Source organism: Pseudochaenichthys georgianus, chromosome 8, assembly GCF_902827115.2.
Source record: "Pseudochaenichthys georgianus chromosome 8, fPseGeo1.2, whole genome shotgun sequence".
NCBI lineage: Eukaryota > Metazoa > Chordata > Actinopteri > Perciformes > Channichthyidae > Pseudochaenichthys > Pseudochaenichthys georgianus.
Window position 1 is genome coordinate 13,774,396 of NC_047510.2, and position 18,693 is coordinate 13,793,088.

The 18,693-nt window shown below is 40.1% G+C and overlaps 1 protein-coding gene across 3 annotated transcripts in view; it reads left to right on the forward strand.

Moving 5' to 3' along the window:
- Positions 1-741: 741 nt before the first annotated feature.
- LOC117450919 (signal transducer and activator of transcription 5B-like) overlaps positions 742-18,693 on the forward strand; it is an 89,647-nt gene continuing 71,695 nt past the window's right edge. For all 3 annotated transcript variants that reach the window (XM_034088949.1, XM_034088950.1, XM_034088951.2), the window contains exon 1: positions 742-871. The gene's annotated coding sequence lies outside the window, so the exon portion shown is untranslated. The remainder of the gene's footprint in view (positions 872-18,693) is intronic.

The following is an 18,693-nucleotide window of genomic DNA, read 5'->3' on the forward strand; positions in this document are numbered from 1 at the left end:
TGTTTCCTTTCTCTCTTTTGGGGTTTTTATCCCAAATAGCAATATATACCTCTCTTCTTAGTTGCACACATTGACCTATAAATCGTGGCAGGTTTAACATGTAAAAGCAAGAACACATTTCCTCTATTAATGCCCTGTATTAAGTTTAGTTTAGTGTAGTACCAGAAGGTGTCGCTATTCTCCAGATTGAGTTAAACACATTTAGTCGATGCAATGAGTTTAATAGACATTATTGAACGACTGTACTGTGCTGTACAATAGATTCTACTTTATTTTCATTAAAAAAACGTTTGGCACAGAGAAGCTAGTCAGAAACCTGCAGAAAATACTGGTACTCATTTAATTTAGTAGTAAATAATCAACATTCTTCTTCTTCTTCTTCTAATATTATTATTATTGTTATTGTTATTATTATTATTATTATTATTATCATTATTATGTGATTTTGCTTGATGAAAGTATCAGTTAAAGTTATTTGTTAGTTTCCAAAAGAAAATACCAATAACCATTATTCGTTCAGAATACACTTGGATCAGACAACAACAAAACAAAACATATGTATATTTAAAGAGCGAATACAAAATGTGGCTGATATTGTAATTAACACCTCCTTCAGTCTGATTCCAGCTAGAGAAAAAGCATCCATCATCAGCAGGACAGAAATCCACAGAAAGTGTTTCTCACTCACACATTGAAGAAGCACCGGAAGTGGGCGGTTTATCTGAGAGAGGGGGGGGGAGAGAGAGTTGGAAACTACAGGCTGACAGACGGACTGACAGAGAGGTTCCTGCTGGAGGTCGCTCACGTCGCTGCAGGCTTTTCGCCGCATTTTATGCAAAACGGACCGCTAGTGTTCAGTCGCTCCACAGAGGTGAGTGTCTCACTTTGACCGTGTTTCAAATGTTGTTTTGTGGGAAAAGGTGACCGTCCCCGTTGCGAAACATTTTTCTGACAGCGCTTTGTAAACAAACTGAGTGCGGCTCCGTCTGCACGCACTCAAACCATACAGCCCGCGTGCACGTAGTAACATTTCTGTTACTTTTTCTTGTGTGGTTTTATTAAGCTGAATCAACAGGCAGGTCCCTGTTATGGTTCTTCAGTCATGTTAACGGACTGAGTTTCCCCCCGTATAGCACTGTCACTGCTGTAAATAACACTGACTCACTGGGAGCTTTCTAAAATATAGGCTACAAGTTGTTCTATAGGGGAAACCCTCCCTCCCGTCTGACAGCACTCCAATAAGAGAAACATTACGTCTCAGCCAAGGTGAAATAGGACTAAAAAGATAACCAGTAGGCTATACGTTTTATAGAGCCCACGGGAGTCTAATAATGCCGTAATGAGCATGCTTCAGAAGTTTGACAGCCTGGCAGGGAGCTTTTGTTGTGGGCACTCTGGTTCTGGCATGTTTATATCTTGCTGTATTTAAGTGCAGTTTTGAGCTGCTTCAATTGAGAATATCTATTTTGTGGAATTACTTTTACTCTATATTTCAGACCGAAATCTTGTACTTTGTACGCCATGACTGACTCTGACAGTTCTTGTAACTTTCAGATAAAGACTTGCAGACACACAAAACGAATGCTTTACTTTAGTTTCAACTGTGCAGTCGTTTATTTTTCCACCTAAGCCAGCTGTAACATACAACTGGCTGCTGCTTTTATATCAACACTTCAACAGGTGCATTGTAGGGCTCACTCGTCTAGATCTTCTGCTATTACAAATGTCGTTTCGTTCCATTCCACAAGTTAGTACCAGATAGTATTTGAATAATAAGATTATTTTAAGGTGACTTCTAATTGAAATAGCATGAATATTTGAACATTGTGGTGATGTTACACAATTTAAAACAAAAAACAACCACAAAGAACAAAAGAGTCACTCAGTCCTGAATACCATAAATACAGTTGCACTATGGTATGACAGAAGATTTCCAAAAATGTGACTAAAAGTTTGCATTATCTCACTTCTAGAGCTCCACACACTGTAGTCATTTTACACTTTAAAAAGAGAAGAAGAATAAATCAGAAACTATAAGCAACTGCCAGCTCCGTCATGATCATTATCTTACAAAAGCTGAATCGTTAATACGTAAGGAATTGAGTAGAACAGGAGTACGTTTGGTCGTTGTGATGAATGATGTGCCATTTATCTCCTCGTTGAGCCTCACTATAAAAGAGCATATGCTTGGTTGCTTTACATTGGCTGGTTGATATCTGAAAAAAGCATAAAATGATGGTTCATGACGGTCAACACGAAGGTGTCAAATCTGTGACTCACGACTCACCGAATAAAGACCCGGGTGTTTGAGCTTACAAACAGATTTGAAATGTCACTGACGCTTTGATGCTCTGTGTCTGTGTAAAGATAAGCTTACCTGTACCTTTGTGATATGCATCCTTTGCCATTGTGTTGCCTGATAAATGTTGAATTGCACCGATAAGAATTGTGTGTTCCGGGGGAAGTTCTTCTTAAAACCTACTGTGGAGCTGGCGTTGACTCGGTCCCCTTTGGCTCCTTGTATGTGAGAACTGCGTGTTGTGATAACGCCCTCTGCCCACTGTGGTAATGTCTCCCCTTGAGGCTTCTGTGGGAAAGCTTTGGATGAGTTATTCCTACTGTCTGAGTCCTTCCGCCTTACTGAGCAATACAAATGGTTAGTTTGCCGACACCTTTCTGTTTGTCTTGGCGGTGTGCCGAACTTTGTCCAAAAAGTTAGTTTGTTGATAGTGATTGATCATTTTGTCATTTACAGATGCTGCATGTTTTCTTTCCTATAATACTCTGGTTTTGGACAGATCAATTTGAATCACCTTTTGCCCCTTTTATGGACTGCTTTTTTTGGGTGAAACTTCCTTATCAGTTCCCTTTATATCTCAATCTATCGCTCATTTTCTGCATGTCAGCTCTCTCAATCGATTCAACATATATTCAAGCTGTAATCTGCAGGAAATACCGGTCAGTGACATTTAGAATGTTACCCTGTTGGCCACGTTACGCTGAATGCTCCCCCTGTCACTGCGGTGCATGGTGCAAGAGAACGCTGGGCTTTTCTAGGTTTCTGTGAAAACGAGGGAGTTTTGGGTCTGCGTGGGAACATGGCTGGTCAGCCCAGAACTGGCGGGCACACTGTGTTCCTGACAGAAAGACCCAGATGCTGGAGGAGTATCAACAGGGGACACAGGGGAACCTAATGTGTTAAGCCTGACTGTGCCATGTGCTCACTGCAAGGCTTAAACTAGTCTGTGCTTCTCACTTGTTCTGTCTCTGCTGCCAGACAAGTGTAGAGTTCAGCGAGCCTGGGAGGGCTGAAGAGTACTGTAAGTAGGAGTAGGAGGTGGAGGGGGGGGGGGAGAACAGCACAGGAGACATGTTCTTAAGCATTGACATTATGAGTAGCTGGAAGTGAGCCGATTAGAGCAGCGGTTTTGATCTGACTGAGCCAGGAGTCAAAGGTGCCACATTCACGCACGCCATAATAAAGTACTAAGCATGGGGCCTCTTCTCCGCCTGAACACAGGAGGACATGATGGACAGATAAAAGATTATAAAAGATAATAATAAAGCTTTATTTATATAGTACTTTTCATACAACACATGCAGCTCAAAGTGCTTTACAAAATGACACATCACAAGTTAAAAACAAACAACAAGAAATTCCCCTCAGATTATTTGTCAAGAACTTTAAAGGTACATGCAGCAAAATATAACATGTTATCAGGTTAATAGACACAAGGAGGTCAAATGTATGATAATACAAATAACATAAATAATGGTTTCTCTCTGACAGATAAGACACAAGACAACTGAGTCGATGCAACAATATCAAATATAAAACCCCATAAAACAAAGTGAACATATAGGTACAACAGAAATAAAAGAAAAAGATTAAGACCTATAAAATAAATAAAACAATATAAGGTAGGTAAATAATAAAGAATAAAAGAACATTAAAAGTGGGGGGTTGCTAATAAAAAGCTATTCTAAAAACATGTGTCTTTAGCTGGTGTTTAAAAATGTCCACTGAGTTGGCCTCTCTGATATCAGTAAGATGACCACGTCTTCTTTTCTTTGGAGACATGTTGTGGTAATATTGACCAGGTGAATAATGTAACATGAAAGACTTAATGTAAGTTGCTTTGGATAAAAGTGTCAGCTAAATGTAATGTGATGTGACGACATGAGGTTCGGAGTGAAAGAGAAAGGGAAACACATTGTAAGGGAAGTGATCAGGAAGTGTGTGGTGACAAGCACCCTAACCTCCGCCCCCTTTCAGTTGGGCTAAGCTAATCCACTGGTCACATGACCATGAGCTCTTAGGCCAGCAGTGCTCTGATCCATCTGTTGAATAGCGTGCTGATTGTTGGCATCCACAGTAGGCCTTTCCCATGATCACTGCCCGCCCCACACAATACACACATTAGATTTGAATCAACTGGTTCCTGCAGTAAGCCAGTTTCTTAAAGGTGGGGTATGTCATTTATTTCAGAAACACTTTTTGTTATATTCCCTGGAATGCTCTTCACATCCCGATAGCAATGAATATCTTAAGTGCTTTGACTATAAATACATAAAACGACCAATCATCTGAGCCAGCCCGGCTAAAATAACTGGATTGCCTACCTGCCTGTCAGCCTTCCATCTGTGCACTAACTTATCTCGTGCCCTCGTTGGTCATGAGCGTGTTAGAGTGTGTTGGAGGAGGGGCTCTGTCAGGAAGTCTGAAGGAAGAGGCAGATTTTTTCTGGTCAAATTCTAGCGCACTCGAGCTGGTTTCTCCAAAATTACATACCCTACCTTTAACTGTCAATGCTGCAAAGTCATACCTCCACTGAATGATTCTATCCCATATTGAATACTGTTTTACAAACTGGTCGTTTTCTTTTGCCACAAACTATAAACCCATAGAACAGCTGTACAAGAGAGCTATCAAGGTGTTTGACAGAAAGCCAAATTCATACCACCACTGTACCATCCTTGAAAAACACAATTTCTTGAGTTTTGACCATTTTAAGTCTTTTAAAAGTATGTGTTTTTTTTTATAAATGTTTACATGGACTGCCCCCCCCCCCCCCTTAGGGGAATTCATCCACAAAAAAGACACTGGACGCTGCACTAGGTCAGAAACCAGAGGAGACTGTGAAGTCCACCGTAGACGGACCACTTTTGGACAAAATGTACTTTCCAGGCAGCTCATTGCGGAATAGCCTCCCAACTGAGATACGGGATTGTCCCACTCTCAATAGCTTTAAAGGACAATTTAAAGAATGGTTGAGCAACAAACAGACATGTAATCAACGCTAAATGCACTCCTCTGCACTTTATGTAGCACTTTTATCTTATCTTGCACTTTATGTCGTAGCTGCTACATTGTACTGCCGTGTGGTACATGCTTGTATGCTGCTCATGCTCTTCCTGCATATCATGTATATATTTTTGCTATGTATATATAAATGTCATGTTCTTATATATCTTACAGTATGTCCACTGTAGAGGACGTCGGGACCATATTAATTTGAAAAGACAGCCAAAATTAACAGATGGACTATGTAACGTATTATGGTTATAGAGCAGTGCTTCTCAAAGTGTGGTCCGCGGACCACTGGTGGTCCGTGAGCACCCCTAGTGGTCCGTGAGTATATTGGTAACATTTCACATTTGAAATAAATAAATGTATTTAAGTTTGCCGCACTCTCGCGGGAATATCTCCGCAATGGAACGAGCTTAAGTTTCACTTTCGATTGCATGATATAGCCCAGATGAACACCTTCATCACATATGTTGCCACTTGTTTGTACCACTTTCACGCGATTTGTAAAAAACGATGTGTTTTTGGATATTTGTGGAGTTAGGTGGTCCGCGAGTGTCTTTTTATTGGTTAAGTGGTCCTTGGTATGAAAAAGTTTGAGAAACACTGTTATAGAGTGATATTAATACAATAATACATTCACCTTTATTTAAAACATGAATAAGTAATTGATCTGAACATTGCTGTTTATTTGGTCAATACTAAACTAGCTTGTTTTTTGGTGAATCTTTGTAGTCAATGTACTGGGAAAGTACCTCATTGGACTCCAGTCAGCATGGGCAGTAGGGTCATCTTGACTAGTTTTATGGATGTGGTCTCCATTTGACCATGCTCACAGAAACAAAGCTTGCATTCCTGAGGCAATTCTCATTTGTCATGGCTCACTTAAAATAAAAACAACAATAAGACATACGTGCTACTCTTGGCCCACAGAGGGCCATGTCTTTCCAGCTCGTCCCTATCTGTCTCTATGTATCTATCTGTGCGCTCATGGAGCCTCCTGCATCTCCCCCCCTTCTTCTTGACCCTCTTCTATCCCAGGTGTGACATTCTCATCTCTCTCATCATCATCTGAGAGCTCAAAATCTTAATCTTCCTGAACTATCTGGTACAGAAAATGTCTGCTTCAGTTCCGTCTCCTGCAACAATATTGAGTCATAAAGTCCATGAAGACTGTCCCGACGTCCACTAGAATGGACATTTATAAAAGGGCTGTTATTTGAAAACTTGAATTATTTAATTGCTTTCAGAACTAATTATATAGTTCCTCACATGTGAACATATATGATTTTCATGGTAAAAATTACAATTATTCAACAATATTTGACTTCTCCTACTTCTTCAATTTTGTTTTTCGTATGCCAGCCATTTTGGATGAAAAGAAAGAGGAACTTCCCAGCATGCAATTTTAACCAATGACATATCACTGGAAAGACCAGGATGTCCTCTGTGCAGTACAGGGATTGATAGAGTAGCTCAAAAGAGTAAAAGGAGATGCATGTTAACAAAATGTCCACTACAGTGGACATTTTCAATGGGCTGGGTCCCAGGAGGATGTGACAGGACTACAGATAGAAATTAGCTCAAAGCTAAAATCCGGCTCATTTATACTTGTAAGCATTATTTTGTTTTAAAGTATTCATCAATGTGCACTGTCCCGATTCAAATACACGATTAAATGAAATGCAGGGTGTGATCAGCAGTTTCCCTATTCTCTTTTGAATGATCCTTATATCCTCCATGTATCTGTCACTTAGACTAACTTTGATTGAATTCTTCCTTTCAACACAGCAAGTAAGTGGGAGGAGGATGACGGTCTACCCTTGCAGACGCTGAGAAGCATGATAAGACCGTGGGTTATTATCGCAGTGACACAAGAAGAATAGCCTCACTGCCCCAAAGCAAGCTTGCACTAAGCCATACTGTCTGAGACAAGTCACCAATCAGAAAATAAAGTCTACGCTTGATTTCCCACGACTTGTGTGAAGCCACAAGTCAACTCAGAACAGAATGCTTCAGATTAATTATTTTCTCATAGTTTAATAATGCCCCTGTGCAAGCAACATTTTGCAACAGGAGCAAGATGCTGTTTGGCTCGTAGCACTCTCAATACCAAACGTTATTCCATGTCTAGAAGCTACTTTGCATTGATCTCAATACAACGCGTTAATTATGTTAGGGTTACACAACATCTTTTGTCCTTTGGCTTGATTCATGTTGCTATGCCGTGGCAGGGGACACACATCCAGCTAAGGTTCAGTAGCTCTGAGGTCAGCCAAAGTCAGCAATGAGCGACTGGCAAGCTGCCCTTTTCGTTGGATTGCCGACAGCACTTTGGGGTTCTGAGTTAGAAGAAGTCATTTTCCTCTAAACTAGCATCAGTGTGTTCTCAGCAAGTATCTTAACCCCAAAATGAGTCCAAGAGTACGTGAATGTGTCTGTGCCTTCAAGTCCTGAAATATGAACATCATTGAAATGCAGGTGCGCCTCAGTTAAATTGTTTCATTAAGTGAGAGTTTATAGGATGGTTTACAAGCTTGGATGTTTCATTTGGTGAGTTATTGATTGCTGACTTTTTTGTAATAATGGTTTTGGAAAGCTACACGGCTCAACCTCTTTTGTGTTTTATGAATGTCTGTGGGCCCGAGTCATGCTTGATCTCTCATGGGAACGAATGGCTTCATCTATGCCCCAAAGGGAACTCGTATCATGTGAATGATTGAATATTCAAAGAGAGAAAGATGGTTTGTTTAGTGCACAAACATTGTTAGTGAGCAATGATCTTCAACAATCTTAAGTCATTTCGTTTTTCTGCAGCACAGTAATAGTCTCGCTAGAGTCAATAAGTGCCTGCAGATACGCTCAAAACCGTGTCCTGTTTTTACTTCTATTATAGTGATACGTGTCTGTGTGGCACCGACGTTTATTCAAAACTCTGTTTGCAGAGTTTTAGCCATTTGTTTGTTTTGTTTAACCCACACTAATCCCACAGTGGGGTTGTGACCCTAAAACGCCTGACCTGCTGGCCTACTTCTGAAGGCACATCAGTTCATCACCCACAGAGTGACCAGGAAGCTGATTAAGCACACAGCCATATGACAGCATGTGTCAACCTGGAGAGGGGCCTCTACAGTAACACTGACACTATGACCAAGTTTATCATAGGAAAAACTAAATTCACTTGTCCTTAAATTCCCCCTTTGAACTATTGAAAACTCTTGAATGAATGAGGGGATGTGATACTGTTAACACCATGCATAACTTCACATATATTTTAAGCAAAGTCAATTTTGCCTATATTGAAGTTCTCAGTATGCAAAGTATTTATTTAGTTACACATGGCTATGGCTAATTTGATGATGATCTTTCATATCGTGTGCAAACTTTGTCAGATCTTTCAAACTTGGTGGCAGTATAAAGAACTTCACTTTTGAGGCTTCAGTCCTCAGCATCATGTTCGCAACCCAACACTTTATTGAGGCAAACAATCCTGATAGAACCTGAGGAGGCAACTTTATCCAAGGAAACAGACAGGAACATAAGATGTTATTGAACCTTGCTTTAAGGTAACTTGCTACAGGAAAGGGACCCGATATGTAGCCTCAAATACTTTGTCGTTGAGGTTAAGTCAGTTCACTAGGTCAGTGTCCAGACTGGGTGTCATTAATAATACATAATAATAATATATTACATTCATATAGCGCTTTTCCTAGTGCTCAAAGAGCTTTACAAGCAATTACAACAAAAATAACAACAAAAGGTAGTGCTAAGCAAGGTGGGATAACGGCGAGGGGTTAGTTGATTAGGAGTTGAAGGCAAGAGTGGAAAGGTGAGTTTTGAGGGATTGTTTGAATGATGTGAGAGTGTTGGCAGATCTGACGTGGCTGGGGAGAGAGTTCCCGAGTGAGGGGGAGGCTGATAGACACGCATTTACAATTTAGCTGACCAGGAAGACAGAAGACAGAAATAGCTTCAATGCCTCAGCATGGCATAACACCCGTGCAAATAATATGAAAAACTGAATAGATATTGGATACTTACTCAAGAGCCGGCAATCATGGGGTTCTAGTTAAAAGACCAATATCAATTGTGTAAGTGAGCAGGCCAATACAAAAGGCAAAAGGCACGTAATTTGTTGTTAACAATCTCAACATATAGTAAGATTTTTGGTAATTTTGGATACTCTTGTGTAAATTGTATACTTTTATACTATTTTCTCATTTTCAGAACTTAAGTGCAAAATAAATCTAAACATTTTAAGTGAATTTATATAGAACAAATAAATACAAGGATTGTTTGTGTGTGAGTGTAAAGAGGAAGAAGACAGATGATTGAGGCGATTTCTAACAAACGGCCACAGGGTCATATAGGGTCACTTACTGATGATGATTGATAGGCCTTATTTATTGTTATTTCCATAAGAGAAGGACATATTGAAGCTTTAATGTATTGAAGGAAGATGTACGTTTTATGGATGGCTTATTTTAGCAACACCACTTTTGCTAAAAAAATTCACAATTCAGCTAAAACAGTTTTGTTGCTGTAAGAAATATAGCTGTTGCTTCCACTGCCATGTTCAAGCGTATTAGATGAGACCCATTGGTATAAGTGATGCCCCATAGAAATAAACACCTATATTGGCAGTAAGAGGAATTAGATAATAACAGGTACAAAAACACTAACATTAAATTAAGTTAAATAATGTTAAAAAAATGCATCTACACTGTCAACACAGGAGAAGCAGAAAAACAACACAAGCAATGTTCCTCAGTTGTTTGTGCAGCCATTATTCATGCCCCTTGTAAGCATGAGTGTGTGACATGTGACATGTATGCTTGTGTTTTGTTTGACTAGATTTAGGTCATGGATGCTCCCTTGTGTCTGGGGAAAGAGCTAACATCTGTGCAAGATTACAGAAAGGAGCATTTGATTAAAAAATGATTATGATGACACAAGGGAAATAGAAGATTTCTCAATTATTGATGTTCATGTCTCATTTATGTATGTCTGGATTAAAGTGTGCTAGATTAGAGAAGAAACAGAGCTGAAGGATCAAACCCCTCCCTCTTTCTCTCTGTACTGTTATTACAGATGGTATGTTTTGCTGCATTATCTGCACTTTTTTTATCATGTGCACTTCATTATTTTTATGAACCAACACTGTAGGGCAGTAAATACTCTCCATCCTTGCTTTTAAAGGCACTGGCGTAATATAATGCAAAATCAGTGTTGGGATTTGTGGAGCTGTTCTCCTTTATTGATTCTGTGATCTCATCTGCGCCACAGCAGCATCTGACTAACATGGCCCTCAGATGAGCTGTTCCAACATCAATAACAACCATGCAACTCCCTCTACATGCCGACTAATCTAAGTATTGTCTGTAAAAATGAATACGTTTTTGTATAATTTGACCCCTTAGACAACTTGAAATCCACCTTTGGTAGAAAGTCTTTCTGATATCAGATAAAGGGTGTTAATCTCGATCAAGATTCATTCCCCCCTTTTTTTTTGGTTGAAGACACCTCGCCTTTGTTTATTTCCGTAACATAATGACATTACTATATAACATTGTGTTTCTATTGGCGTGATAGGCTAAGGGGGCGGGACATTTCTTAGCGGTTGGCCAATCACAACAGAGTAGCACATAATCAATCAATCAATCAATGTTTATTTATATAGCCCAATATCACAAATGTTACATTTGTCTCAGTGGTCTTCACAGTGTGTACAGAATATCAGTATGACAATACGACCCCCTCTGTCTTTAGACCCTCACATCGTACAAGGAAAAACTTCCGAAGAAAACCCAGTTTAAAGGGAAAAATGGGAGAAACCTCAAGGAGAGTAACAGAGGAGGGATCCCTCTCCCAGGACGGACAGACGTGCAATAGATGCCGTGTGTAAATTGAAAAGATAATACATTTGCAACATAGGTAGTCCAAATGTTTGGAAATGCATGTGTGTATAATAGGAGGATGAATCCACGAGGATATCCATCCAGGACCGATGATCCAGGACCACAGCCACGACTCGCGATCCAGGGCTCGCGATCCAGGACACAGGACCGCAGGATCATCCATGACTCCGGATCCCGGCGTATATAGACACCAAAAAGAAAGAAATGTGGGGAAGCTGGGTTAATCGGAACATGAGAGTACACAGGTATAGACAGAGAGAAGGAAGAAGTAAGATGTCCCCCGACAAACTAAGCCTATATCAGCAAAACTAGGGGCTGAATCTAATCAGCCCTAACTATAAGCTTTATCAAAAAGGAAGGTCTTAAGCGCACTCTTAAAAACGGATAGGGTGTCTGCCGCCCGAACACAAACTGGAAGCTGATTCCACAAATGTGGAGCTTGATAAGAAAAGGCTCTGGCTCCCATTGTACTTTTAGAGACTCTAGGAACAACCAACAACCCTGCATTCTTGGAACGCAATGCCCTAGTAGGACAGTAGGGTATAATGAGTTCTTTAAGGTAAGATGGCGCCTGCCCATTAAGGGCTTTGTAGGCGAGAAGAAGAATTTTAAATTCTATCCTGTGTTCTATAGGGAGCCAGTGTAAGGCAGCCAGAACAGGAGTAATGTGGTCCCTTTTCCTAACTCTGGTTAGTACACGAGCTGCAGCATTTTGAATCAGCTGAAGCGACTTGACTGACTTCTTGGTACTCCCTGATAATAAAGAGTTACAATAATCCAGCCTAGAAGTAACAAATGCATGGACTAGTTTCTCTGCATCGTTTTGAGGCAAGATATGCCTGATTTTTGCAATATTACGAAGATGGAAGTAGGTGGTCCTTGAAATTGATTTTATGTGGGCGTTAAAGGATAAATCCTGATCAAATATAACACCAAGATTCCTTACAGTCTCACGGGAGGCCAAATTAATGCCATCCATAGTTAGTATATCTTTAGATAATTTGTTTCGTAGATTCTTCGGGCCAAGTACAATAACTTGTTTTGGTCGTGTTTAACATCAAAAAGTTTAAGGTCATCCACGTTTTTAAGTCCTTAAGGCAGTCTTGAATTTTATTTAGATGATTAATTTCATCAGGCTTGATTGATAAATATAGTTGAGTATCATCCGCATAACAATGAAAGTTTACAGAATGATTCCTTATAATATTGCCTAACGGAAGCATATATAATGTGAACAAAATAGGTCCGAGCACTGAGCCCTGTGGCACTCCATGGGTAACTTTGGTTTGCGTGGAAGATTCATCGTTAACACGTACAAACTGAGAGCGTTCAGATAGATAGGACCTAAACCAGCCTAAAGCAGTTCCCTGTATGCCAACTAAGTGCTCTAGTCTTTGCAATAGGATATCATGGTCGATAGTATCAAATGCAGCACTGAGATCGAGCAAAACAAGAATAGAGATAAGTCCCTTGTCTGAGGCTATTGGAATGTCATTTGTGGCTTTAATCAGAACTGTCTCTGTGCTATGATGTGTTCTAAAGCCAGACTGAAAATCTTCAAATAAATCATTGTTTTTTAAGTAATCACACAACTGTTTTGCAACCGCTTTCTCAAGAATTTTTGAGAGGAACGGAAGATTAGAAATAGGTCTATAGTTGGCTAAAACCTCTGGATCGAGGTTGTGCTTTTTAAGAAGCGGTTTTATCACTGCTACTTTGAATGATTGTGGAACATAGCCTGATAATAAAGACATATTCATAATATTTAATAAAGAAGTGCTAATTAATGGAAAAACTTCCTTCAACAGCTTAGTTGGAATTGGGTCTAACATGCACGTTGATGGTTTAGAAGAGAGAATCATTTAATGTAATTGTTCAAGGTTTATGGCTGAAAAGCATTCTAGTTTACTATCTAGTGTAATATTAGAACTTACGTTTCCGGGAGCTGTTGATAACACTATACTGGTCAAAGGCAAGAGGTCATTAATTTTGTTTCTAAGAGTAACAATTTTATCGTTAAAAAAGCACATAAAATCATTACTACTGAGTGCTATGGGAATAGAAGGCTCAATCGAGCGGTGGCTCTCTGTCAGCCTGGCTACAGTGCTGAAAAGAAATCTTGCATTATTCTTATTCTCATCTATTAATGAAGAGTAGTAGGCTGCTCTCGCTTTACGCAGTGCTTTCTTATATTCATTGAGAGTAATATGCCAAATTAAACGAGATTCTTCAAGTTTAGTGGAACGCCATATCCTTTCAAGTTGTCTAGACTTTTGCTTTATTTTGCGGGTTTCGGCATTATGCCATGGAGCTAATCTATGTTGTTTTATTTTCTTCTTTTTCAAAGGAGCAACAGAGTCTAATTTTATTCGCAGCGCATCTATAGCACTATCAACAACATGATCAATTTGGGGTGGTGTACATTTTGTATAAGTTTCCTCCCCTACATGCAGACATGCTATCGAGTTAAGTATTGGTGGAATCTCTTCCTTAAATGTGGCTATAGCACTAACAGATAGGTTTCTGCTGCAAGAGCTTTTGACTAATGCTTTGTAGTCTCGTAATAGTACTTCAAAAGTTACTAAGAAATGGTCGGATAAAGCAGGATTATGCGGTTCGACTAATAGTTGCTCAATTTCCATACCATAAGTCAGAACAAGGTCCAGAGTGTGATTATAACAGTGGGTTGGTTTATTTACACTCTGACAGAAACCAACAGAATCTAATATAGAGTTAAATGCAACAGTAAGGCTATTTTTATCATCGTCAACATGAATATTAAAGTCACCTACGATAATTATTTTGTCTGTTTTAAGTACCAAAGTTGATAAAAACTCAGAGAATTCTGATAAGAATTCTGAATAAGGACCTGGTGCACGATACACTGTAACAAATAAGATTGGCTGCAAAATTTTCCAGGTTGGATGCGTAAGACTAAAAACGAGGCTTTCAAAGGAGGTATAATTTAATTTTGGTTTAGTATTGATAAGTAAACTTGAGTCAAAGATTGCTGCAACTCCACCTCCTCGGCCCGTGCCTCGAGCAATATGAGTATTGATATGGCTGGGTGGAGTGGCCTCATTTATGCTGACATATTCTTCATGTCTCAACCAAGTTTCAGTGAGACAGCATATATCAATATTATAATCTGATATTAAATAATTTACCAATATTGCTTTAGATGCTAGAGATCTTATGTTTAAGAGACCACATTTAATCTTCCTGTTTTGTTGCACTGTAGTAGTTGTTACATTTACTTTTATTAGGTTATTATGTATGACACCTCTATTAGGTTTTACCTTAAATTGTCCTTGGGAAGACACACACACCGCTAATATTGGGTATTTTATTGGGTTCGGGATTCCTATGGATGACTGCCTAGGAGAGAGCGCAGAGAAGCGTGTAAGACTGCGACTCCGCCTCCTGGTCTCAACTCCAGTTTGTCATGGATTAAGTCCACAAAGCCCTGAAATGTTTGCCGAAATGAGATCTGCACCTTCCAAAGTAGGATGAATGCCGTCTCTCTTAAAGGAATGGTCCACTCATTAGATAATTAATCAAAACTTCAGTATTTAGTGAAACGTTATGTTTAAACCATACCCTGAAGAAATCAGCGATATTCCCCGGTAAATAATGATTTTATAGCTCTTTTTTATCAAGACCTGTATATTCCGTCTGGCCGCCGCCATGTTTGCCATTTTCAGTAGTCACGTGATGGTCGTGACGTCATCCATGCGTTCACTTTGTCAACACACGGAAACATGGCGGAGTATTTCAGTTCGGACTCGTCAGCAGAGGAACAAGTTTTGACCAATGTGAAGAGATTGGATGGGGGAATTCAGCCATACATATCAGTATGACAATACGACACCCTCTGTCCTAAGACCCTCACATCGTACAAGGAAACACTTCCAGAGAGAAACCCACAGTTTAAAGGGAACATGGGAGAAACCTCAGGGAGAGCAACAGAGGAGGGATCCCTCTCCAGGACGGACAGACGTGCAATAGATGCCGTGTGTAAATTGAAAAGATAATACATTTGCAACATAGGTAGTCCAAATGTTTGGAAATGCATGTGTGTATAATAGGAAGATGATATAAGATACTATATGTATGCATGTAGTACCACCCTTGCTAGCGATTCCCTCTCTAGTTTAGCATACTCAGCTTCGTTGTCCCTGGCCATAGAATCACGATTTTATGGGGCCGGAAAAAACTGGGGTAAAATACACACTAGCCGGTACTACGCTATATGGAAAGACCACCAAAAACTCTCCTGGCCTGGACGCTAAAGGACGTTAAAACGGGGCTAGCCGCTGCAATGGAAATGCGCTATAACATACCTTATTCTTACTCCGAGCACTACTTCTGCTCCTCCGTCACTTCACACTTGCAGAGGGCGATTTCTCAACTGGCCGAACTGGTGTCCTGGTCAGTGATGACACCAGAAAGACCGATGGTACTGCATCTCCATTAAGTAATGGTTGTTCCATAAATCCCATGTTGTGTTTTATCATACTCTCAGAGTAGTCGTCCGGAAATTTGAAATGTTCGCTGCATACATGAGCCTGTGAATCTCTCGGTTCGAGCCGGCCACATTTCGCTAGCCACTGCCTCCGAATGTAATTCTTACGCTTACCTTTTGGCAACAGATGGAACCGAGCATTCCGTGGATTGTTCCTATCAGAATTGTGGCAATATTTCGCGATACAGTGAGGCATATTTGAATAGAGAAACTACAGTAAATAACATGGAGATCAACGTGTCTTCGAAAACCAAACGCATGGTTTACGTCACGTCCGGAAAATGGCGGCGCCCACAGTGTTGATGTTATTTCGGTATAATCAGTTTAAAATCACTGATAATGACATCGGATTAAAAAAAAAAAAAAAAAGAGACTGGCAGAGACTGGTCTGTTTTATCGGATGATAATTATTTAAAAATGAGTGTCATGAGCATACCATTCCTTTTAATCACACCAGGTTTTCCCCAGAAGGCTGTCCAATTATTTACGAAGCCCACATTGTTTGCTGGGCACCACCAAGACAACCAGCGCTGAAATGATGACATGCGGCTATACATGTCATCATTGATCAGATTGGGGAGGGGACCAGAGAAGATTACGGTGTCCGACATTGTTTTAGCATAACTACACACCGACTCCACATTAAGTTTGGTGCATTCTGATTGGCGTAACATAAAATGGTATGATAAAAATATATAACTTTTTCAACATTAAAGCATGGAAAGATGTCCCAGCAGAGGCAAAAAATACAAATATGAACCTAAAAATGTTATAGCATATAGCATAATAGGGCCCTTTAAACTGGGAGGTTAAAGTGGGAAAAGGTCCATGACGGTATTCTCCACCTATAAATCTAAATAAAGGGATCAAGGGTTTCTTCTTGCTCAACATCTCTGACTATTAGATCCTGCCTTCTTCACTCTTCTTGAACAGCTTTGAGGCATTTAGCCATGTTGTTAAGTATACACTGTGAGAAAGAGGCAAGGGGGGGGGGGGGTGATGTGTGCATATTGTGCAAATACATTGTTTAGTGTCACCATAGCTCATCAGGGTGTGTGGCATCACCATCAAACCTCATTAAACACATTTTCCATTCCCACATGATCAGCTATCCCTGCTCTTTGCACAGAGCAGAGCCATGAGGCAGCATGAGTATAGCATTTAGGTTTATAAATAGACAGCCTGGAGTGTTTGTAATGTGCTCTTCTTTGTCCCCTTCTCATACAATTGACAGCAAAAAGAGGAAGACAACACTTGTAATCTTAATTGTGGAAATGCAGACTAAAATGCCTCGGGGTCGTTTTGAAAATGCAAAGGAAAAAAATCTAGCAAGAGAGTTTACTTGTTGAGAAGAATGAACCACAGAGATCACCTGCAAAAAAACTTGTATTCAATATTTTTTCTTGAATACAAGTTGTATTCCCATGTATTTCTCCTGGATACAGATGACCCTGGCTATACCTAGTATACATTTACATATTCACTATGCCTCCCTCCTGCTGCTGTGTGCATAGATTTCACATGATTACTTGGTGAATAAGGAAATCCTCTCATGCAGGGGAGCAAGGTTAGAGAGGTGGGGGTGGCACTCTGTGGAACTTCAGTATCCATGCTTGGCTTATCCAGATTATCCCTGTGCCACTACTGTAATCACCCAGTCGCTACCATAGAGAGCACCATAAGGTGGATGCCTTTGTTTTTTTTAATGCTGGAGAGATGAGAGCTCTGTCTTGTTTTGTTTGTCGTCGTTCTGTAATAATCAACTCACACAGAGGCAACATAACAGTATGCCATTGGTGTTATGTTTGTTTGATTGGACTTTGTGTGTGGGCCACTGTGCAAACAACATCCATAGGGCAGGGCATGCTTTTTGTCTCGTAAGTAATTCTATGTTTTTTGGAGTGTGGCTATTGTAAAGACACAAATGCAATAGCTATGTTTAGATACATTTACGATAATCTGATAGGCCACTTAAGCTTCTGATTTACACCTGACCCGACTGCCCCTGGATTAGCATGGGGCCTTGCACTTTCATCAAAGAAAGGGCCCCTAAAACTGGAGGACTAGCCGAGGCGATGGCTGCTTCACATCTGAGCACTGTCTTAACTCTCAAGGATGATGCTGATTATCACCAAGTCAGCAGGGGTGTTAAACCATCAACAAGTGATGCACTGGCAATAGAGGATTTTAAATTAAAACAATAATAATTAAAATACTTGTGGGGAATGTCCATTATTGAAATAATCACAAGTCACTTGAAAAAGCTGTCTTGCTCGCCATCATGGTAGAGAAGTGAAACACAGAGCCAAAATAAGAACAGGTAACATAATGACACACTGTTGCTATTGATTTCTTTAAATGCATTTGTGCTGGGGGACCTGCAGATTTATGATATTCTTAACAACATGTCATCTTAACTGATTGTGTTTGGACCAGTTTAAGGCTTATTAAGATGAGACTATTGTTAACTAATAATCGTGCCTCTTGGTTGGACAACCACTGGGGGCTGTGAGCATGTTGCTGTCCTCCCAGGCCAAACCAGGCTCAGACCTGCCTGCGACATTGGGTTGCGGTCATCACTTATCTGCTGTTGGTCGCTCTGGTCAGGATGTCGACACAGGCTTTTTGACTCTTGGGGATGTGAAGAAAGATGTTATGACCGTCAAGATTTCTGACGGGATATCCAGTTACAGTTTGAAAGGCTGAGAATCTGAAACCGCAATGATCTCCGGTATTTCAAATGTGACATGGTTACCTTTATCTGTTGCTACTTTTGCGTCACAGGTTGACGCTCAATCCTCATGATTTGTAAGGGTGTGAAAAACAAGTTTTATTAGGATACAATATAATATCAATCATTTGGACATTAGCAAATGTGTTCTGTTGTTATAAAGTCAGCCATGATGCAATGTCAGAGGCCTTTAATTCACATGAGATAATAT